The sequence below is a fragment of the Pristiophorus japonicus genome, chromosome 14 (assembly GCF_044704955.1).
Source record: "Pristiophorus japonicus isolate sPriJap1 chromosome 14, sPriJap1.hap1, whole genome shotgun sequence".
In the NCBI taxonomy this organism is placed as follows: Eukaryota; Metazoa; Chordata; class Chondrichthyes; family Pristiophoridae; genus Pristiophorus; species Pristiophorus japonicus.
This window is the reverse complement of record NC_091990.1, coordinates 13,047,118-13,071,338: the sequence shown is the minus strand read 5'-3', so window position 1 is coordinate 13,071,338 and position 24,221 is coordinate 13,047,118. Positions and strand designations below refer to the sequence as shown.

At 52.2% G+C, this 24,221-nt stretch overlaps 1 long non-coding RNA gene across 2 annotated transcripts in view; it reads right to left on the bottom strand.

Annotated features, from left to right (window-relative positions):
* LOC139279732 (uncharacterized) overlaps positions 1–24,221 on the bottom strand; it is an 87,451-nt gene that overhangs the window by 27,305 nt on the left and 35,925 nt on the right. Inside the window, exon 2 of one of the 2 annotated variants that reach the window (XR_011596517.1) lies at positions 1,445–1,547. This is a non-coding gene — a long non-coding RNA (uncharacterized lncRNA). Of the gene's footprint in view, positions 1–1,444; positions 1,835–24,221 lie in introns of those variants that run through there. The other variant, XR_011596516.1, reaches the window with a different exon arrangement.

Genomic DNA, 24,221 nt, shown 5'->3' with positions numbered 1-24,221 from the left:
ATTGAGGTGTATAAAATTATGTGGGGCGTAGATAGAGTGGATAGGAAGGACTTATTCCCTTTAGCACAGGAGTCAAGAACCAGGAGGCCGAGATAAAAGTGGTAGGAGGATTAGAGGGGATTTGAGAATGTATTTCACCCAGAGAGTATTGGGGGTCTATAGTTCACTGCCTGAAAGGGTGGTAGAGGCAGAAACCTTCATAGCATTTAAAAAGTACTTGGATATACACTTGAAATGCCGTAACCTATAAGGCTATGGATCAAGAGCTGGAAAGTGGGATTAGGCTGGAGAGCTTTTTGTCAGCCGGCACGGACACGATGGGCCAAATGGCCTCCTTCTGTGCTGTAAATTTCTATGATGCAATGATCTCCCGTCACAGCTTTTCAAAATTTTCCTGGCTTTTTCACCAGCCCACTCCCTTCACGACTTTTAAAAAATTTCCCGGCTTTCTCAACAACCTGGCTCCCTTCCTGGCTTTTCAAAAAAAAAAATTTAACGAACCCACTCCCGTGACGAACCGGCAGCGTGCATGTGTAGACCGCTTCCAGTTCGTTGGCAGCAGTCGCGTCCGTTTACATATTGTTTCTCTAAGCACAAGGTAATTACCCTGATGTATCTTAAGTCGTAAAATGACATTTTGATCAATGACTGCAATCCATCCTGATAACGAGAAATGACTTTGTTTTTGTACATTGGGAGACGATTGCTTTTAATTAAGTCATTACAGGGCTTTGACATAAATGGCTTTTCTAACTGAAAACAATAGGAACATGACTATGTCCTGGCCCAAGATGCATTTAATCTGCTCCCTCATTCGTGGTTAGTCAGGAGAATGACTGCAGGGTTACAATATAAAATTACATACATTTCAAGGATATCATAATATTTTGATGTTACAGCGGACCACCAAGTAATCAAATGGTGTAAAACAAAATTGAAAACATTTTTAATAATACTTTAAAAAAAATACTGTCTGCTAGTATTGCTTGTGTCACTTCCTGATCAGTTTTAACAATGTCACACTTTTTCCATGATCAACTTTTATTTTCAAAATAAAGTGCAAATGTTCAAAATGCCTGCTTCAGTATTTGCATAAAGCTTTATCACAAGGCAGCTCATGCTCGCCCAAATTCTCAAAATTAAAAAGAAATGCCAATTGAAAAGTGGCAGAGGCTTCAAAACAAAACTATTGCATGCTTTTTTTGATCAGGTAAAATATATAACACCGAAAAGCAAAGAAAAATAGCTTATAAAACAGATTTTTTAAATAGTCAGAAAAGAAATAAGATACAGGGCATCACACAGGGTTGCCAGTGGCAATTAAACAAGACAAACAAAAATTTCTACATTTTATGGAAAAAGTTATGTGCGTTTTTGCCACCCAATTTTATACTGCATCTTGTGAACGGAACTGTAGTGATGAATATTTTGACTTTGTACTTACAGTTTTTCTGTCACTATGGCTGCCCCCAGCTGGTGAGCCAAATCCTCCAGGAGACTGCATGTAGCCTCCACCTCATGCACCAGTATCTCTAATACCTCCATAGCTACCATCAAAAGAACTGAGTGAATGGGGTTAGAAGTTAACCGCAGAACCAAAACATAATACAGCTGCATACCGGACCTGTCAGCACGAGCTAACTATCCAGTTTTCTTTTCTTTCCACGTGGGATTATCCACCTTGCATGGATCACCCAAATATAAACCCACAAACAAGTAACTTCCTTAAACACTATATACGCCATAAACAGAGTAATGTTCCATGCACAAAGTATTTCTTTATTATTTTGTAAATGTAGGAAATCTTTGGTCAAAAAAGAAAACATCCCATAATTTTGCAGTGTCTGTTGTAGGCCAATCATCTCAGCCCCTTGACATTGCTGCAGATATTCCTCAGAGCACTGTCCGAAGCGCAACCATTTTCAGCTGCTTCATCAATGAAATTCCCTCCATCATAAGGTTAGAAGTGGGGATGTTCACTGATGATTGCAGAGTGTTCAGTTCTATTCTCAACCTCTCAGATAATGAAGCAGTCAATGCCCCCATGCAGAGTGTTCGAGGATCAGGCCCTCAAATCTGGCACCAAGCTTATGGTCTACAGGGCTGTAGTGATACCTGCCCTCCTGTATGGCTGAGACGTGGACCATATATAGCAGACACCTCAAATCGCTGGAGAAATACCACCAACGATGTCTCCGCAGGATCCTGCAAATCCCCTGGGAGGATAAATGCACCAACGTCAGTGTTCTCGATCAGGCCAACATCCCCAGCATCGAAGCGCTGACCACACTTGACCAGCTCCGTTGGGTGGACCACATTGTCCGCATGCCCGACACAAGACTCCCAAAGCAAGCGCTCTACTCAGAACTCCTACACGGCAAGCGAGCCCCAGGTGGGCAGAGGAAACGTTTCAAGGACACCCTCAAAGTCTCCTTGATAAAGTGCAACATCCCCACCGACACCTGGGAATCCCTGGCCAAAGATCGCCCTTAGTGGTGTAGAATTTACCAATATTTCACAAAGATTCCTTGTACCTTTTCCCCTGCAGAGGAGAAGAATCCCTTTCTGGACTTTTAAAATGGAAGGAAAAACTTCGGGACACAAATGAGTTTAAATGGGCAGACGAGGCCTGCAGGGGATAAAAGGGGATAAAAGGGGATAAAAGGGGATAAAAGGGGACCCCCCCCTCCCCCCAGTGTTTGGACTCATAGGAAAGGGAATTTAATTTGGAACTCGATGAACATTTTGGTATCCTAGGAAAAACTCTGAGGAAGATACCCAAGAGCTTTACAAGTTTAAGATCTCTAAAGGAACATTTTGGAAGAGACTGCCAGAACAGAGGGTGGGACTTCACTCAGGAATTGGGTATTGGAGCTAATTTAATTTGTCTGGGAGAATGAGTCGATCGATAACTAACAAGAACTGTGAGACATAAAAATTCGCTCCCTAGTGACAATAAGCGCATCAAGAGCTATCAGGCTAATCACCGGAGACCATTAGTGATATGCATGTGCAAATCAACCTATAGAAATCACGGGCCCAGCCCAATGGCCCAAGAGTTTAAACACTGCCAATAATGCCAACTGCTGATTTTCCACATTAACACATCATAATCAAATTACTGCTGAACGAGCCCGCCAAATTCTGACAAAGAAGAGAGTTCAAAACTAATGAGCAGCTACCTTGAAACAAAGAGCTGGGCCAGATTTGGTGGGTGATAAGGAAGACTTTTTGGGGTATATCTATTCCCAGTTTTACAAGGAAAAACGCAAGTAGCCGGAGGTGGGAAGTGAAGAAATGGAGTAGTGGAGAAGACTACAAGAAATCATCAAGGACCGACCGAGCACGAGGCCCACGAAACGGAAGGTTGTCAGCAATCAAACTGACAACCCGGGCCACCACAACCAGCAAAACGACCAACCGAAACCAACTCAGCAAAAATCAAAGAATCAACATTTATTTCCACTCTACAATCTACTTCTGAATGACCAACGGGTGAGAAATTACCAAAAAGGAATAACTAAAACTATTCCTAACCAAAGAAAGTGGGTACTTACCCCATACATCCAAAACGCAACTTACCGCATCAACGGACTCACTCCAACTGAAAACTACGCAGTCCGGAGTCCTCTCCTCCGTCCGGGGTACATCTCGCCTAGAAGGCCAAGTTCAGCGAACCCCGAAACCACGATTCACCGGCAACTGTCAAAAGGGATTGGTGAGCATAGCCCCTGAGCCCCCAGAGCTATAACTTAGTTGGTTAGGGGAATTGGGAGGGGGAGGCTGAGATAACTTGTGTAAATGTATCTGCATTCTCCTCTTTACCCCATTTAGAGTTTAAGCTGCATTCTTTTCCCCACAGGCTATATGTTGACAATTTATTCAACGTGTGTACCCCTCAGTGTATATTGGTATCACTACTCTGTGTGTGTTATTAAAGGTGTGACTTTTACTTCCTTTTAAACACAATAAAGCCATACCTGCATCCTACCTTGAAACCGATTGTCTGTCCAAGTCTGTCACAGTCCCCTTATAATTCCAGAGTCTAGAACCAAGGGTGTGGGAGCGATTCGAAACCGCTCATATAAGGCCAGAAGGGAAAGCTGAACCCCCCCACCCCGAAGACCACCCCTTACATAATGGCGACCACAAAGGGACTCTGGGGCAAGGGACGTGATAAGAGAGACTGGTTTCAGGAAAAGAAGTTAAATGGAAATGGAAGAGGGAATTTCCTCGTATGTGTTTAAGAGGGTAAATGTGACTAAGGAGTGGGTACTCGATCTCTTGTATGCTTAGCGTCCAAGAAGATGCTGCAGCTTAATGGACCGAGAGCAAGGACCATAAAAGGTCGATAGAGAAGGCCATTTGGCTAATTTGCCATCAGCGACAGATCCGGCTTCTAGATGAGGAGAATGAGAAATTAAAGGGAGTATTGAGGCAGGCAGAAGAGAGGTCCAGTGCAAGGGCACAGTCGGGGAAAGGCTGTGGACAGAGGTGGGGCAGTTAAAGGAAAGTAGAGAGCGCATTAAAGAAAGGCACAAAACCCAACTGGACCTTTTATAGTGTCAGATTATTGAAGGTCAAGTGCAGCGAACCCCAAATCCCCGACAACTGTCAAAAGGGATTGGTGAGCATAGCCCCTGAACCCCTAGAGCTATAACTTAGTTGGTATGGGGAATTGGGAGGGGAAGGCTGGGATAACTTGTGTAAATGTATCTGTATTCTCCTCTTTAGCTAATTTAGAGTTTAAGATGTATTCTTTTCCCCACAGGCTGTATGTTGACAATTTATTCAATGTATTGTACCCTTCAGTGTGTATTGGTATTACTATTGTGTGTGTGTTATTAAAGGTGTGCCTTTTACTTCCTTTTAAAACACAATGAAACCATACCTGCTTCCGACATTGAAACCGATTGTCTGTCCAAGTCTGTCACAGTCCCTTCGTAATTCCAGAGTCTAGAATCAAGGGTGAAACCGCTCATATAAGGTCAGAAGGGAAAGCTGACCCCGCCCCGCCCCCCCCCCCACTCCCTCCCTCCCTCCCCCGATAGACCACCCCTTACATAATAAGAGCATCCAGGAGGGCACTGAACACCCCAAGTCTTGTCGCCGAGAGCGTGCAGAAAACAAGCGCAGGCAGCGGAAGGACCGTGTGGCAAACCAGACTCCCCACCCACCCTTTCCTTCAACCACTGTCTGCCCCACCTGTGACAGAGACTGTAATTCCCGTATTGGACTGTACAGTCACCTGAGAACTCACTTTTTGAGTGGAAGCAAGTCTTCCTCAATTTTGAGGGACTGCCTATGATGATGATCCAGAGAGAAGGGATGGCAGAGATGATGGCAAGTGTTTTGTGAAACTCACATAACATTTTGGTTCCAATCACTAGGTAAATGAGAGTCGAGAAAATAATTTCTTCAAATTTTGGTCTTCCAGTATGTGGAGTTCTCCACTCTCTGTCCTGTGACAGTTTGAACTGCTGCTCTCCACTCTCTCTCCTGTGACAGTTTGAACTGCTGCTCTCCACTCTCTCTCCTGTGACAGTGGGAACTGGTGCTCTCCACTCTCTCTCCTGTGACAGTGGGAACTGGTGCTCTCCACTCTCTCTCCTGTGACAGTGGGAACTGGTGCTCTCCACTCTCTCTCCTGTGACAGTGGGAACTGGTGCTCTCCACTCTCTCTCCTGTGACAGTGGGAACTGGTGCTCTCCACTCTCTCTCCTGTGACAGTGGGAACTGGTGCTCTCCACTCTCTCACCTGTGACAGTGGGAACTGGTGCTCTCCACTCTCTCTCCTGTGACAGTGGGAACTGGTGCTCTCCACTCTCTCTCCTGTGACAGTGGGAACTGGTGCTCTCCACTCTCTCTCCTGTGACAGTGGGAACTGGTGCTCTCCACTCTCTCTCCTGTGACAGTGGGAACTGGTGCTCTCCACTCTCTCTCCTGTGACAGTGGGAACTGGTGCTCTCCACTCTCTCTCCTGTGACAGTGGGAACTGGTGCTCTCCACGCTCTGTCCTGTGACAGTGGGAACTGGTGCTCTCCACTCTCTCTCCTGTGACAGTTTGAACTGGTGCTCTCCACTCTCTCTCCTGCGACAGTTGGAACTGGTGCTCTCCACTCTCTCTCCTGTGACAGTGAGAACTGGTGCTCTCCACTCTCTCTCCTGTGACAGTGGGAACTGGTGCTCTCCACTCTCTCTCCTGTGACAGTGGGAACTGGTGCTCTCCACTCTCTCTCCTGTGACAGTGGGAACTGGTGCTCTCCACTCTCTCTCCTGTGACAGTGGGAACTGGTGCTCTCCACTCTCTCTCCTGTGACAGTGGGAACTGGTGCTCTCCACTCTCTCTCCTGTGACAGTGGGAACTGGTGCTCTCCACTCTCTCTCCTGTGACAGTGGGAACTGGTGCTCTCCACTCTCTCTCCTGTGACAGTGGGAACTGTTGCTCTCCACTCTCCCGTCCTGTGACAGCTTGAACTGGTGCTCTCCACTCTCCTGTCCTGTGACAGTTTGAACTGGTGCTCTCCACTCTCCCGTCCTGTGACAGTGGGAACTGGTGCTCTCCACTGTCCCGTCCTGTGACAGTGGGAACTGGTGCTCTCCACTCTCCCGTCCTGTGACAGTTTGAACTGGTGCTCTCCACTCTCCCGTCATGTGATAGTGGGAACTGGTGCTCTCCACTCTCTGTCCTGTGACAGTGGGAACTGGTGCTCTCCAATCTCTCTCCTGCGACAGTTGGAACTGGTGCTCTCCACTCTCTCCTGTGACAGTGGGAACTGGTGCTCTCCACTCTCTCTCCTGTGACAGTGGGAACTGGGGCTCTCCACTCTGTCTCCTGTGACAGTGGGAACTGGTGCTCTCCACTCTCTCCTGTGACAGTGGGCACTGGTGCTCTCCACTCTCTCTCCTGTGACAGTGGGAACTGGTGCTCTCTACTCTCTCTCCTGTGACAGTGGGAACTGGTGCTCTCCACTCTCTCTCCTGTGACAGTGGGAACTGGTGCTCTCCACTCTCTCTCCTGTGACAGTGGGAACTGGTGCTCTCCACTCTCTCTCCTGTGACAGTGGGAACTGGTGCTCTCCACTCTCTCTCCTGTGACAGTGGGAACTGGTGCTCTCCACTCTCTCTCCTGTGACAGTGGGAACTGGTGCTCTCCACTCTCTCTCCTGTGACAGTGGGAACTGGTGCTCTCCACTCTCTCTCCTGTGACAGTGGGAACTGGTGCTCTCCACTCTCTCTCCTGTGACAGTGGGAACTGGTGCTCTCCACTCTCTCTCCTGTGACAGTGGGAACTGGTGCTCTCCACTCTCTCTCCTGTGACAGTGGGAACTGGTGCTCTCCACTCTCTCTCCTGTGACAGTGGGAACTGGTGCTCTCCACTCTCTCTCCTGTGACAGTGGGAACTGGTGCTCTCCACTCTCTCTCCTGTGACAGTGGGAACTGGTGCTCTCCACTCTCTCTCCTGTGACAGTGGGAACTGGTGCTCTCCACTCTCTCTCCTGTGACAGTGGGAACTGGTGCTCTCCACTCTCTCTCCTGTGACAGTGGGAACTGGTGCTCTCCACTCTCTCTCCTGTGACAGTGGGAACTGGTGCTCTCCACTCTCTCTCCTGTGACAGTGGGAACTGGTGCTCTCCACTCTCTCTCCTGTGACAGTGGGAACTGGTGCTCTCCACTCTCTCTCCTGTGACAGTGGGAACTGGTGCTCTCCACTCTCCTGTCCTGTGACAGTTTGAACTGGTGCTCTCCACTCTCCCGTCCTGTGACAGTGGGAACTGGTGCTCTCCACTCTCCCGTCCTGTGACAGTGGGAACTGGTGCTCTCCACTCTTCCGTCCTGTGACAGTTTGAACTGGTGCTCTCCACTCTCCCGTCATGTGATAGTGGGAACTGGTGCTCTCCACTCTCCCGTCCTGTGACAGCTTGAACTGGTGCTCTCCAGTCTCCCGTCATGTGATAGTGGGAACTGGTGCTCTCCACTCTCTGTCCTGTGACAGTGGGAACTGGTGCTCTCCAATCTCTCTCCTGCGACAGTTGGAACTGGTGCTCTCCACTCTCTCCTGTGACAGTGGGAACTGGTGCTCTCCACTCTCTCTCCTGCGACAGTTTGAACTGGTGCTCTCCACTCTCCCGTCCTGTGACAGTGGGAACTGGTGCTCTCCACTCTCCCGTCCTGTGACAGTGGGAACTGGTGCTCTCCACTCTCCCGTCCTGTGACAGTTTGAACTGGTGCTCTCCACTCTCCAGTCATGTGATAGTGGGAACTGGTGCTCTCCACTCTCTGTCCTGTGACAGTGGGAACTGCTGCTCTCCAATCTCTCTCCTGCGACAGTTGGAACTGGTGCTCTCCACTCTCTCCTGTGACAGTGGGAACTGGTGCTCTCCACTCTCTCTCCTGTGACAGTGGGAACTGGTGCTCTCCACTCTGTCTCCTGTGACAGTGGGAACTGGTGCTCTCCACTCTCTCCTGTGACAGTGGGAACTGGTGCTCTCCACTCTCTCTCCTGTGACAGTGGGAACTGGTGCTCTCTACTCTCTCTCCTGTGACAGTGGGAACTGGTGCTCTCCACTCTCTCTCCTGTGACAGTGGGAACTGGTGCTCTCCACTCTCTCTCCTGTGACAGTGGGAACTGGTGCTCTCCACTCTCTCTCCTGTGACAGTGGGAACTGGTGCTCTCCACTCTCTCTCCTGTGACAGTGGGAACTGGTGCTCTCCACTCTCTCTCCTGTGACAGTGGGAACTGGTGCTCTCCACTCTCTCTCCTGTGACAGTGGGAACTGGTGCTCTCCACTCTCTCTCCTGTGACAGTGGGAACTGGTGCTCTCCACTCTCTCTTCTGTGACAGTGGGAACTGGTGCTCTCCACTCTCTCTCCTGTGACAGTGGGAACTGGTGCTCTCCACTCTCCCGTCCTGTGACAGTGGGAACTGGTGCTCTCCACTCTCCCGTCCTGTGACAGTTTGAACTGGTGCTCTCCACTCTCTGTCCTGTGACAGTGGGAACTGGTGCTCTCCACTCTCTCTCCTGTGACAGTGGGAACTGGTGCTCTCCACTCTCTCTCCTGTGACAGTGGGAACTGGTGCTCTCCACTCTCTCTCCTGTGACAGTGGGAACTGGTGCTCTCCACTCTCTCTCCTGTGACAGTGGGAACTGGTGCTCTCCACTCTCTCTCCTGTGACAGTGGGAACTGGTGCTCTCCACTCTCTCTCCTGTGACAGTGGGAACTGGTGCTCTCCACTCTCTCTCCTGTGACAGTGGGAACTGGTGCTCTCCACTCTCTCTCCTGTGACAGTGGGAACTGGTGCTCTCCACTCTCTCTCCTGTGACAGTGGGAACTGGTGCTCTCCACTCTCTCTCCTGTGACAGTGGGAACTGGTGCTCTCCACTCTCTCTCCTGTGACAGTGGGAACTGGTGCTCTCCACTCTCTCTCCTGTGACAGTGGGAACTGGTGCTCTCCACTCTCTCTCCTGTGACAGTGGGAACTGGTGCTCTCCACTCTCTCTCCTGTGACAGTGGGAACTGGTGCTCTCCACTCTCTCTCCTGTGACAGTGGGAACTGGTGCTCTCCACTCTCTCTCCTGTGACAGTGGGAACTGGTGCTCTCCACTCTCTCTCCTGTGACAGTGGGAACTGGTGCTCTCCACTCTCCTGTCCTGTGACAGTTTGAACTGGTGCTCTCCACTCTCCCGTCCTGTGACAGTGGGAACTGGTGCTCTCCACTCTCCCGTCCTGTGACAGTGGGAACTGGTGCTCTCCACTCTTCCGTCCTGTGACAGTTTGAACTGGTGCTCTCCACTCTCCCGTCATGTGATAGTGGGAACTGGTGCTCTCCACTCTCCCGTCCTGTGACAGTTTGAACTGGTGCTCTCCAGTCTCCCGTCATGTGATAGTGGGAACTGGTGCTCTCCACTCTCTGTCCTGTGACAGTGGGAACTGGTGCTCTCCAATCTCTCTCCTGCGACAGTTGGAACTGGTGCTCTCCACTCTCTCCTGTGACAGTGGGAACTGGTGCTCTCCACTCTCTCTCCTGCGACAGTTGGAACTGGTGCTCTCCACTCTCTCTCCTGTGACAGTGAGAACTGGTGCTCTCCACTCTCTCTCTCCTGTGACAGTGGGAACTGGTGCTCTCCACTCTCTCTCCTGTGACAGTGGGAACTGGTGCTCTCCACTCTCTCTCCTGTGACAGTGGGAACTGGTGCTCTCCACTCTCTCTCCTGTGACAGTGGGAACTGGTGCTCTCCACTCTCTCTCCTGTGACAGTGGGAACTGGTGCTCTCCACTCTCTCTCCTGTGACAGTGGGAACTGGTGCTCTCCACTCTCTCTCCTGTGACAGTGGGAACTGGTGCTCTCCACTCTGTCTCCTGTGACAGTGGGAACTGGTGCTCTCCACTCTCTCTCCTGTGACAGTTTGAACTGGTGCTCTCCACTCTCCCGTCATGTGATAGTGGGAACTGGTGCTCTCCACTCTCTGTCCTGTGACAGTGGGAACTGGTGCTCTCCAATCTCTCTCCTGCGACAGTTGGAACTGGTGCTCTCCACTCTCTGTCCTGTGACAGTGGGAACTGGTGTTCTCCACTCTCTCTCCTGCGACAGTTTGAACTGGTGCTCTCCACTCTCTGTCCTGTGACGGTGGGAACTAGTGCTCTCCACTCTCCCGTCCTGCGACGGTGGGAACTGGTGCTCTCTCTCTCTGTCCTGTGACAGTGGGAACTGGTGCTCTTCAATCTCTATCCTGCGACAGTTGGAACTGGTGCTCTCCACTCACTCCTGTGACAGTGGGAACTGGTGCTCTCCACTCTCTCTCCTGTGACAGTGGGAACTGGTGCTCTCCACTCTCTCTCCTGTGACAGTGGGAACTGGTGCTCTCCACTCTCTCTCCTGTGACAGTGGGAACTGGTGCTCTCCACTCTCTCTCCTGTGACAGTGGGAACTGGTGCTCTCCACTCTCTCTCCTGTGACAGTGGGAACTGGTGCTCTCCACTCTCTCTCCTGTGACAGTGGGAACTGGTGCTCTCCACTCTCCTGTGACAGTTTGAACTGGTGCTCTCCACTCTCCCGTCCTGTGACAGTGGGAACTGGTGCTCTCCACTCTCCCGTCCTGTGACAGTGGGAACTGGTGCTCTCCACTCTCCCGTCCTGTGACAGTTTGAACTGGTGCTCTCCACTCTCCCGTCATGTGATAGTGGGAACTGGTGCTCTCCACTCTCCCGTCCTGTGACAGTTTGAATTGGTGCTCTCCACTCTCTCTCTCCTGTGACAGTGGGAACTGGTGCTCTCCACTCTCTCTCCTGTGACAGTGGGAACTGGTGCTCTCCACTCTCTCTCCTGTGACAGTGGGAACTGGTGCTCTCCACTCTCTCTCCTGCGACAGTTGGAACTGGTGCTCTCCACTCTCTCCTGTGACAGTGGGAACTGGTGTTCTCCACTCTCTCTCCTGTGACAGTTTGAACTGGTGCTCTCCACTCTCTCTCCTGTGACAGTGGGAACTGGTGCTCTCCACTCTCTCTCCTGTGACATTGGGAACTGGTGCTCTCCACTCTCTCTCCTGTGACAGTGGGAACTGGTGCTCTCCACTCTTTCTCCTGTGACAGTGGGAACTGGTGCTCTCCACTCTCTCTCCTGTGACAGTGGGAACTGGTGCTCTCCACTCTCTCTCCTGTGACAGTGGGAACTGGTGCTCTCCACTCTCTCTCCTGTGACAGTGGGAACTGGTGCTCTCCACTCTCTCTCCTGTGACAGTGGGAACTGGTGCTCTCCACTCTCTCTCCTGTGACAGTGGGAACTGGTGCTCTCCACTCTCCCGTCCTGTGACAGCTTGAACTGGTGCTCTCCACTCTCTCTCCTGTGACAGTGGGAACTGGTGCTCTCCACTCTCTCTCCTGTGACAGTGGGAACTGGTGCTCTCCACTCTCCCGTCCTGTGACAGTGGGAACTGGTGCTCTCCACTCTCTCTCCTGTGACAGTGGGAACTGGTGCTCTCCACTCTCTCTCCTGCGACAGTTTGAACTGGTGCTCTCCACTCTCTCTCCTGCGACAGTTGGAACTGGTGCTCTCCACTCTCTCTCCTGTGACAGTGAGAACTGGTGCTCTCCACTCTCTCTCCTGTGACAGTGGGAACTGGTGCTCTCCACTCTCTCTCCTGTGACAGTGGGAACTGGTGCTCTCCACTCTCTCTCCTGTGACAGTGGGAACTGGTGCTCTCCACTCTCTCTCCTGTGACAGTGGGAACTGGTGCTCTCCACTCTCTCTCCTGTGACAGTGGGAACTGGTGCTCTCCACTCTCTCTCCTGTGACAGTGGGAACTGGTGCTCTCCACTCTCTCTCCTGTGACAGTGGGAACTGGTGCTCTCCACTCTCTCTCCTGTGACAGTGGGAACTGGTGCTCTCCACTCTCTCTCCTGTGACAGTGGGAACTGGTGCTCTCCACTCTCTCTCCTGTGACAGTGGGAACTGGTGCTCTCCACTCTCTCTCCTGTGACAGTGGGAACTGGTGCTCTCCACTCTCTCTCCTGTGACAGTGGGAACTGGTGCTCTCCACTCTCTCTCCTGTGACAGTGGGAACTGGTGCTCTCCACTCTCTCTCCTGTGACAGTGGGAACTGGTGCTCTCCACTCTCTCTCCTGTGACAGTGGGAACTGTTGCTCTCCACTCTCCCGTCCTGTGACAGCTTGAACTGGTGCTCTCCACTCTCCCGTCCTGTGACAGTTTGAACTGGTGCTCTCCACTCTCCCGTCCTGTGACAGTGGGAACTGGTGCTCTCCACTCTCCCGTCCTGTGACAGTGGGAACTGGTGCTCTCCACTCTCCCGTCCTGTGACAGTGGGAACTGGTGCTCTCCACTCTCCCGTCCTGTGACAGTGGGAACTGGTGCTCTCCACTCTTCCGTCCTGTGACAGTTTGAACTGGTGCTCTCCACTCTCCCGTCATGTGATAGTGGGAACTGGTGCTCTCCACTCTCCCGTCCTGTGACAGTTTGAACTGGTGCTCTCCAGTCTCCCGTCATGTGATAGTGGGAACTGGTGCTCTCCACTCTCTGTCCTGTGACAGTGGGAACTGGTGCTCTCCAATCTCTCTCCTGCGACAGTTGGAACTGGTGCTCTCCACTCTCTCCTGTGACAGTGGGAACTGGTGCTCTCCACTCTCTCTCCTGCGACAGTTGGAACTGGTGCTCTCCACTCTCTCTCCTGTGACAGTGAGAACTGGTGCTCTCCACTCTCTCTCTCCTGTGACAGTGGGAACTGGTGCTCTCCACTCTCTCTCCTGTGACAGTGGGAACTGGTGCTCTCCACTCTCTCTCCTGTGACAGTGGGAACTGGTGCTCTCCACTCTCTCTCCTGTGACAGTGGGAACTGGTGCTCTCCACTCTCTCTCCTGTGACAGTGGGAACTGGTGCTCTCCACTCTCTCTCCTGTGACAGTGGGAACTGGTGCTCTCCACTCTCTCTCCTGTGACAGTGGGAACTGGTGCTCTCCACTCTGTCTCCTGTGACAGTGGGAACTGGTGCTCTCCACTCTCTCTCCTGTGACAGTTTGAACTGGTGCTCTCCACTCTCCCGTCATGTGATAGTGGGAACTGGTGCTCTCCACTCTCTGTCCTGTGACAGTGGGAACTGGTGCTCTCCAATCTCTCTCCTGCGACAGTTGGAACTGGTGCTCTCCACTCTCTGTCCTGTGACAGTGGGAACTGGTGTTCTCCACTCTCTCTCCTGCGACAGTTTGAACTGGTGCTCTCCACTCTCTGTCCTGTGACGGTGGGAACTAGTGCTCTCCACTCTCCCGTCCTGCGACGGTGGGAACTGGTGCTCTCTCTCTCTGTCCTGTGACAGTGGGAACTGGTGCTCTTCAATCTCTATCCTGCGACAGTTGGAACTGGTGCTCTCCACTCTCTCCTGTGACAGTGGGAACTGGTGCTCTCCACTCTCTCTCCTGTGACAGTGGGAACTGGTGCTCTCCACTCTCTCTCCTGTGACAGTGGGAACTGGTGCTCTCCACTCTCTCTCCTGTGACAGTGGGAACTGGTGCTCTCCACTCTCTCTCCTGTGACAGTGGGAACTGGTGCTCTCCACTCTCTCTCCTGTGACAGTGGGAACTGGTGCTCTCCACTCTCTCTCCTGTGACAGTGGGAACTGGTGCTCTCCACTCTCTCTCCTGTGACAGTGGGAACTGGTGCTCTCCACTCTCCTGTGACAGTTTGAACTGGTGCTCTCCACTCTCCCGTCCTGTGACAGTGGGAACTGGTGCTCTCCACTCTCCCGTCCTGTGACAGTGGGAACTGGTGCTCTCCACTCTCCCGTCCTGTGACAGTTTGAACTGGTGCTCTCCACTCTCCCGTCATGTGATAGTGGGAACTGGTGCTCTCCACTCTCCCGTCCTGTGACAGTTTGAACTGGTGCTCTCCACTCTCTCTCTCCTGTGACAGTGGGAACTGGTGCTCTCCACTCTCTCTCCTGTGACAGTGGGAACTGGTGCTCTCCACTCTCTCTCCTGTGACAGTGGGAACTGGTGCTCTCCACTCTCTCTCCTGCGACAGTTGGAACTGGTGCTCTCCACTCTCTCCTGTGACAGTGGGAACTGGTGTTCTCCACTCTCTCTCCTGTGACAGTTTGAACTGGTGCTCTCCACTCTCTCTCCTGTGACAGTGGGAACTGGTGCTCTCCACTCTCTCTCCTGTGACATTGGGAACTGGTGCTCTCCACTCTCTCTCCTGTGACAGTGGGAACTGGTGCTCTCCACTCTTTCTCCTGTGACAGTGGGAACTGGTGCTCTCCACTCTCTCTCCTGTGACAGTGGGAACTGGTGCTCTCCACTCTCTCTCCTGTGACAGTGGGAACTGGTGCTCTCCACTCTCTCTCCTGTGACAGTGGGAACTGGTGCTCTCCACTCTCTCTCCTGTGACAGTGGGAACTGGTGCTCTCCACTCTCCCGTCCTGTGACAGCTTGAACTGGTGCTCTCCACTCTCTCTCCTGTGACAGTGGGAACTGGTGCTCTCCACTCTCTCTCCTGTGACAGTGGGAACTGGTGCTCTCCACTCTCCCGTCCTGTGACAGTGGGAACTGGTGCTCTCCACTCTCTCTCCTGTGACAGTGGGAACTGGTGCTCTCCACTCTCTCTCCTGCGACAGTTTGAACTGGTGCTCTCCACTCTCTCTCCTGCGACAGTTGGAACTGGTGCTCTCCACTCTCTCTCCTGTGACAGTGAGAACTGGTGCTCTCCACTCTCTCTCCTGTGACAGTGGGAACTGGTGCTCTCCACTCTCTCTCCTGTGACAGTGGGAACTGGTGCTCTCCACTCTCTCTCCTGTGACAGTGGGAACTGGTGCTCTCCACTCTCTCTCCTGTGACAGTGGGAACTGGTGCTCTCCACTCTCTCTCCTGTGACAGTGGGAACTGGTGCTCTCCACTCTCTCTCCTGTGACAGTGGGAACTGGTGCTCTCCACTCTCTCTCCTGTGACAGTGGGAACTGGTGCTCTCCACTCTCTCTCCTGTGACAGTGGGAACTGGTGCTCTCCACTCTCTCTCCTGTGACAGTGGGAACTGGTGCTCTCCACTCTCTCTCCTGTGACAGTGGGAACTGGTGCTCTCCACTCTCTCTCCTGTGACAGTGGGAACTGGTGCTCTCCACTCTCTCTCCTGTGACAGTGGGAACTGGTGCTCTCCACTCTCTCTCCTGTGACAGTGGGAACTGGTGCTCTCCACTCTCTCTCCTGTGACAGTGGGAACTGGTGCTCTCCACTCTCTCTCCTGTGACAGTGGGAACTGTTGCTCTCCACTCTCCCGTCCTGTGACAGCTTGAACTGGTGCTCTCCACTCTCCCGTCCTAAACATAGAAACATAGAAACATAGAAAATAGGTGCAGGAGCAGGCCATTCAGCCCTTCTAGCCTGCACCGCCATTCAATGAGTTCATGGCTGAACATGAAACTTCAGTACCCCCTTCCTGCTTTCTCGCCATAACCCTTGATCCCCCGAGTAGTAAGGACTTCATCTAACTCCCTTTTGAATATATTTAGTGAATTGGCCTCAACTACTTTCTGTGGTAGAGAATTCCACAGGTTCACCACTCTCTGGGTGAAGAAGTTTCTCCTCATCTCGGTCCTAAATGGCTTACCCCTTATCCTCAGACTGTGACCCCTGGTTCTGGACCTCCCCAACATTGGGAACATTCTTTCTGCATCTAACCTGTCTAAACCCGTCAGAATTTTAAACGTTTCTATGAGGTCCCCTCTCATTCTTCTGAACTCCAGTGAATACAAGCCCAATTGATCCAATCTTTCTTGATAGGTCAGTCCCGCCATCCCGGGAATCAGTCTGGTGAACCTTCGCTGCACTCCCTCAATAGCAAGAATGTCCTTCCTCAAGTTAGGAGACCAAAACTGTACACAATACTCCAGGTGTGGCCTCACCAAGGCCCTGTACAACTGTAGCAACACCTCCCTGCCCCTGTATTCAAATCCCCTCGCTATGAAGGCCAACATGCCATTTGCTTTCTTAACCGCCTGCTGTACCTGCATGCCAACCTTCAATGACTGATGTACCATGACACCCAGGTCTCGTTGCACCTTCCCTTTTCCTAATCTGTCACCATTCAGATAATAGTCTGTCTCTCTGTTTTTACCACCAAAGTGGATAACCTCACATTTATCCACATTATACTTCATCTGCCATGCATTTGCCCACTCACCTAACCTATCCAAGTCACTCTGCAGCCTAATAGCATCCTCCTCGCAGCTCACACTGCCACCCAACTTAGTATCATCCGCAAATTTGGAGATACTGCATTTAATCCCCTCGTCTAAATCATTAATGTACAATGTAAACAGCTGGGGCCCCAGCACAGAACCTTGCGGCACTCCACTAGTCACTGCCTGCCATTCTGAAAAGTACCCGTTTACTCCTACTCTTTGCTTCCTGTCTGACAACCAGTTCTCAATCCACGTCAGCACACTACCCCCAATCCCATGTGCTTTAACTTTGCACATTAATCTCTTGTGTGGGACCTTGTCGAAAGCCTTCTGAAAGTCCAAATATACCACATCAACTGGTTCTCCTTTGTCCACTTTACTGGAAACATCCTCAAAAAATTCCAGAAGATTTGTCAAGCATGATTTCCCTTTCACAAATCCATGCTGACTTCGACCTATCATGTCACCATTTTCCAGATGCACTGCTATGACATCCTTAATAATTGATTCCATCATTTTACCCACTACTGAGGTCAGGCTGACCGGTCTATAATTCCCTGTTTTCTCTCTCCCTCCTTTTTTAAAAAGTGGGGTTACATTGGCTACCCTCCACTCCATAGGAACTGATCCAGAGTCAATGGAATGTTGGAAAATGACTGTCAATGCATCCGCTATTTCCAAGGCCACCTCCTTAAGTACTCTAGGATGCAGGCCATCAGGCCCTGGGGATTTATCGGCCTTCAATCCCATCAATTTCCCCAACACAATTTCCCGACTAATAAAGATTTCCCTCAGTTCCTCTTCCTTACTAGACCCTCTGACCCCTTTTATATCCGGAAGGTTGTTTGTATCCTCCTTAGTGAATACCGAACCAAAGTACTTGTTCAATTGATCCGCCATTTCTTTGTTCCCCGTTATGACTTCCCCTGATTCTGACTGCAGGGGACCTACGTTTGTCTTCACCAACCTTTTTCTCTTTACATACCTATAGAAACTTTTGCAATCCGCCTTAATGTTCCCTGCAAGCTTCTTCTCGTACTCCATTTTCCCTGTCCTAATCAAACCCTTTGTCCTCCTCTGCTGAGTTCTAAATTTCTCCCAGTCCCCAGGTTCGCTGCTATTTCTGGCCAATTTGTATGCCACTTCCTTGGCTTTAATACTATCCCTGATTTCCCTAGATAGCCACGGTTGAGCCACCTTCCCCTTTTTATTTTTACGCCAGACAGGAATGTACAATTGTTGTACTTCATCCATGCGGTCTCTAAATGTCTGCCATTGCCCATCCACAGTCAACCCCCTAAGTATCATTCGCCAATCTATCCTAGCCAATTCACGCCTCATACCTTCAAAGTTACCCTTCTTTAAGTTCTGGACCATGGTCTCTGAAATTACTGTTTCATTCTCCATCCTAATGCAGAATTCCACCATATTATGGTCACTCTTCCCCAAGGGGCCTCGCACAATGAGATTGCTAATTAATCCTCTCTCATTACACAACACCCAGTCTAAGATGGCCTCCCCCCTAGTTGGTTCCTCAACATATTGGTCTAGAAAACCATCCCTTATGCACTCCAGGAAATCCTCCTCCACCGTATTGCTTCCAGTTTGGCTAGCCCAATCTATGTGCATATTAAAGTCACCCATTATAACTGCTACACCTTTATTGCATGCACCCCTAATTTCCTGTTTGATGCCCTCCCCAACATCCCTACTACTGTTTGGAGGTCTGTACACAACTCCTACTAACGTTTTTTGCCCTTTGGTGTTCTGCAGCTCTACCCATATAGATTCCACATCATCCAAGCTAATGTCTTTCCTAACTATTGCATTAATCTCCTCTTTAACCAGCAATGCTACCCCACCTCCTTTTCCTTTTATTCTATCCTTCCTGAATGTTGAATACCCCTGAATGTTGAGTTCCCAGCCCTGATCATCCTGGAGCCACGTCTCCGTAATCCCAATCACATCATATTTGTTAACATCTATTTGCACAATTAATTCATCCACCTTATTGCGGATACTCCTTGCATTAAGACACAAAGCCTTCAGGCTTGTTTTATTAACACCCTTTGTCCTTTTAGAATTTTGCTGTACAGTGGCCCTTTTTGTTCTTTGCCTTGGGTTTCTCTGCCCTACACTTTTCCTCATCTCCTTTCTGTCTTTTGCTTTTGGCTCCTTTTTGTTTCCCTCTGTCTCCCTGCATTGGTTCCCATCCCCCTGCCATATTAGTTTAAATCCTCCCCAACAGCACTAGCAAACACTCCCCCTAGGACATTGGTTCCAGTCCTGCCCAGGTGCAGACCGTCCGGTTTGTACTGGTCCCACCTCCCCCAGAACCGGTCCCAATGCCCCAGGAATTTGAATCCCTCCCTGCTGCACCACTGCTCAAGCCACGTATTCATCTGCGCTATCCTGCGATTCCTACTCTGACTATCACGTGGCACTGGTAGCAATCCCGAGATTACTACTTTTGAGGTCCTACTTTTTAATTTAGCTCCTAGCTCCTTAAATTCGTTTCGTAGGACCTCATCCCTTTTTTTGCCTATGTCGTTGGTACCAATGTGCACCACGACAACTGGCTGTTCTCCCTCCCATTTCAGAATGTCCTGCACCCGCTCCGAGACATCCTTGACCCTTGCACCAGGGAGGCAACATACCATCCTGGAGTCTCGGTTGCGGCCGCAGAAACGCCTATCTATTCCCCTCACAATTGAATCCCCGATCACTATCGCTCTCCCACTCTTTTTCTTGCCCTCCTGTGCAGCAGAGCCAGCCACGGTGCCATGAACTTGGCTGCTGCTGCCCTCCCCTGATGAGTCATTCCCCTCAACAGTACCCAAAGCGGTGTATCTGTTTTGCAGGGGGATGACCGCAGGGGACCCCTGCACTACCTTCCTTGCTCTACTCTTCCTGTTGGTCTTCCATTCCCTATCTGGCTGTGGACCCTTTCCCTGCGGTAAGACCAACTCACTACACGTGATACTCACGTCATTCTCAGCATCGTGGATGCTCCAGAGTGAATCCACCTTCAGCTCCAATTCCGTAACGCGGACCGTCAGGAGCTGGAGGCGGATACACTTCCCGCACACATAGTCGTCAGGGACACTGGAAGTGTCCCTGAGTTCCCACATGGTACAGGAGGAGCATAACACCCGACCGAGCTCTCCTGCCATGACTTAACCCTTAGATACACTTAAACTGGTAATAACAATGTTAAAAGTTACTGACCAATATAAGAAGAAAAAGAAAAACTACTCACCAATCACCAGCCAATCACTTACCCCCTAGGCTGTGACGTCACCTTTGTTTTTTTGCCTTCTCCCTGTAGCTGCACCGGTACGCCTCTCGCCGACCCCGGACTCGCGCTGCTCCGAGCTCCCGCCTCCTCGACTGACTGCTCCGAGCTCCCGCTGGCCTTTATAGGCCTCTCACCGACCCCGGACTCGCGCTGCTCCGAGCTCCCGCCTCCTCGACTGACTGCTCGACTCCCGCTGGCCTTTATAGGCCTCTCGCCGACCCCGGACTCGCGCTGCTCCGAGCTCCCGCCTCCTCGACTGACTGCTCCGAGCTCCCGCTGGCCTTTATAGGCCTCTCACCGACCCCGGACTCGCGCTGCTCCGAGCTCCCGCCTCCTCGACTGACTGCTCGACTCCCGCTGGCCTTTATAGGCCTCTCGCCGACCCCGGACTCGCGCTGCTCCGAGCTCCCGCCTCCTCGACTGACTGCTCGACTCCCGCTGGCCTTTATAGGCCTCTCGCCGACCCCGGACTCGCGCTGCTCCGAGCTCCCGCCTCCTCCTGTGACAGTTTGAACTGGTGCTCTCCACTCTCCCGTCCTGTGACAGTGGGAACTGGTGCTCTCCACTCTCCCGTCCTGTGACAGTGGGAACTGGTGCTCTCCACTCTCCCGTCCTGTGACAGTTTGAACTGGTGCTCTCCACTCTCCCGTCATGTGATAGTGGGAACTGGTGCTCTCCACTCTCTGTCCTGTGACAGTGGGAACTGGTGCTCTCCAATCTCTCTCCTGCGACAGTTGGAACTGGTGCTCTCCACTCTCTCCTGTGACAGTGGGAACTGGTGCTCTCCACTCTCTCTCCTGTGACAGTGGGAACTGGGGCTCTCCACTCTGTCTCCTGTGACAGTGGGAACTGGTGCTCTCCACTCTCTCCTGTGACAGTGGGCACTGGTGCTCTCCACTCTCTCTCCTGTGACAGTGGGAACTGGTGCTCTCTACTCTCTCTCCTGTGACAGTGGGAACTGGTGCTCTCTACTCTCTCTCCTGTGACAGTGGGAACTGGTGCTCTCCACTCTCTCTCCTGTGACAGTGGGAACTGGTGCTCTCCACTCTCTCTCCTGTGACAGTGGGAACTGGTGCTCTCCACTCTCTCTCCTGTGACAGTGGGAACTGGTGCTCTCCACTCTCTCTCCTGTGACAGTGGGAACTGGTGCTCTCCACTCTCTCTCCTGTGACAGTGGGAACTGGTGCTCTCCACTCTCTCTCCTGTGACAGTGGGAACTGGTGCTCTCCACTCTCTCTCCTGTGACAGTGGGAACTGGTGCTCTCCACTCTCTCTCCTGTGACAGTGGGAACTGGTGCTCTCCACTCTCTCTCCTGTGACAGTGGGAACTGGTGCTCTCCACTCTCTCTCCTGTGACAGTGGGAACTGGTGCTCTCCACTCTCTCTCCTGTGACAGTGGGAACTGGTGCTCTCCACTCTCTCTCCTGTGACAGTGGGAACTGGTGCTCTCCACTCTCTCTCCTGTGACAGTGGGAACTGGTGCTCTCCACTCTCTCTCCTGTGACAGTGGGAACTGGTGCTCTCCACTCTCTCTCCTGTGACAGTGGGAACTGGTGCTCTCCACTCTCCTGTCCTGTGACAGTTTGAACTGGTGCTCTCCACTCTCCCGTCCTGTGACAGTGGGAACTGGTGCTCTCCACTCTCCCGTCCTGTGACAGTGGGAACTGGTGCTCTCCACTCTTCCGTCCTGTGACAGTTTGAACTGGTGCTCTCCACTCTCCCGTCATGTGATAGTGGGAACTGGTGCTCTCCACTCTCCCGTCCTGTGACAGCTTGAACTGGTGCTCTCCAGTCTCCCGTCATGTGATAGTGGGAACTGGTGCTCTCCACTCTCTGTCCTGTGACAGTGGGAACTGGTGCTCTCCAATCTCTCTCCTGCGACAGTTGGAACTGGTGCTCTCCACTCTCTCCTGTGACAGTGGGAACTGGTGCTCTCCACTCTCTCTCCTGCGACAGTTTGAACTGGTGCTCTCCACTCTCCCGTCCTGTGACAGTGGGAACTGGTGCTCTCCACTCTCCCGTCCTGTGACAGTGGGAACTGGTGCTCTCCACTCTCCCGTCCTGTGACAGTTTGAACTGGTGCTCTGCAGTCTCCCGTCATGTGATAGTGGGAACTGGTGCTCTCCACTCTCTGTCCTGTGACAGTGGGAACTGGTGCTCTCCAATCTCTCTCCTGCGACAGTTGGAACTGGTGCTCTCCACTCTCTCCTGTGACAGTGGGAACTGGTGCTCTCCACTCTCTCTCCTGTGACAGTGGGAACTGGTGCTCTCCACTCTGTCTCCTGTGACAGTGGGAACTGGTGCTCTCCACTCTCTCCTGTGACAGTGGGAACTGGTGCTCTCCACTCTCTCTCCTGTGACAGTGGGAACTGGTGCTCTCTACTCTCTCTCCTGTGACAGTGGGAACTGGTGCTCTCCACTCTCTCTCCTGTGACAGTGGGAACTGGTGCTCTCCACTCTCTCTCCTGTGACAGTGGGAACTGGTGCTCTCCACTCTCTCTCCTGTGACAGTGGGAACTGGTGCTCTCCACTCTCTCTCCTGTGACAGTGGGAACTGGTGCTCTCCACTCTCTCTCCTGTGACAGTGGGAACTGGTGCTCTCCACTCTCTCTCCTGTGACAGTGGGAACTGGTGCTCTCCACTCTCTCTCCTGTGACAGTGGGAACTGGTGCTCTCCACTCTCTCTCCTGTGACAGTGGGAACTGGTGCTCTCCACTCTCTCTCCTGTGACAGTGGGAACTGGTGCTCTCCACTCTCCCGTCCTGTGACAGTGGGAACTGGTGCTCTCCAATCTCTCTCCTGCGACAGTTGGAACTGGTGCTCTCCACTCTCTCCTGTGACAGTGGGAACTGGTGCTCTCCACTCTCTCTCCTGTGACAGTGGGAACTGGTGCTCTCCACTCTGTCTCCTGTGACAGTGGGAACTGGTGCTCTCCACTCTCTCCTGTGACAGTGGGAACTGGTGCTCTCCACTCTCTCTCCTGTGACAGTGGGAACTGGTGCTCTCTACTCTCTCTCCTGTGACAGTGGGAACTGGTGCTCTCCACTCTCTCTCCTGTGACAGTGGGAACTGGTGCTCTCCACTCTCTCTCCTGTGACAGTGGGAACTGGTGCTCTCCACTCTCTCTCCTGTGACAGTGGGAACTGGTGCTCTCCACTCTCTCTCCTGTGACAGTGGGAACTGGTGCTCTCCACTCTCTCTCCTGTGACAGTGGGAACTGGTGCTCTCCACTCTCTCTCCTGTGACAGTGGGAACTGGTGCTCTCCACTCTCTCTCCTGTGACAGTGGGAACTGGTGCTCTCCACTCTCTCTCCTGTGACAGTGGGAACTGGTGCTCTCCACTCTCTCTCCTGTGACAGTGGGAACTGGTGCTCTCCACTCTCTCTCCTGCGACAGTTTGAACTGGTGCTCTCCACTCTCTCTCCTGCGACAGTTGGAACTGGTGCTCTCCACTCTCTCTCCTGTGACAGTGAGAACTGGTGCTCTCCACTCTCTCTCCTGTGACAGTGGGAACTGGTGCTCTCCACTCTCTCTCCTGTGACAGTGGGAACTGGTGCTCTCCACTCTCTCTCCTGTGACAGTGGGAACTGGTGCTCTCCACTCTCTCTCCTGTGACAGTGGGAACTGGTGCTCTCCACTCTCTCTCCTGTGACAGTGGGAACTGGTGCTCTCCACTCTCTCTCCTGTGACAGTGGGAACTGGTGCTCTCCACTCTCTCTCCTGTGACAGTGGGAACTGGTGCTCTCCACTCTCTCTCCTGTGACAGTGGGAACTGGTGCTCTCCACTCTCTCTCCTGTGACAGTGGGAACTGGTGCTCTCCACTCTCTCTCCTGTGACAGTGGGAACTGGTGCTCTCCACTCTCTCTCCTGTGACAGTGGGAACTGGTGCTCTCCACTCTCTCTCCTGTGACAGTGGGAACTGGTGCTCTCCACTCTCTCTCCTGTGACAGTGGGAACTGGTGCTCTCCACTCTCTCTCCTGTGACAGTGGGAACTGGTGCTCTCCACTCTCTCTCCTGTGACAGTGGGAACTGTTGCTCTCCACTCTCCCGTCCTGTGACAGCTTGAACTGGTGCTCTCCACTCTCCCGTCCTGTGACAGTTTGAACTGGTGCTCTCCACTCTCCCGTCCTGTGACAGTGGGAACTGGTGCTCTCCACTCTCCCGTCCTGTGACAGTGGGAACTGGTGCTCTCCACTCTCCCGTCCTGTGACAGTGGGAACTGGTGCTCTCCACTCTCCCG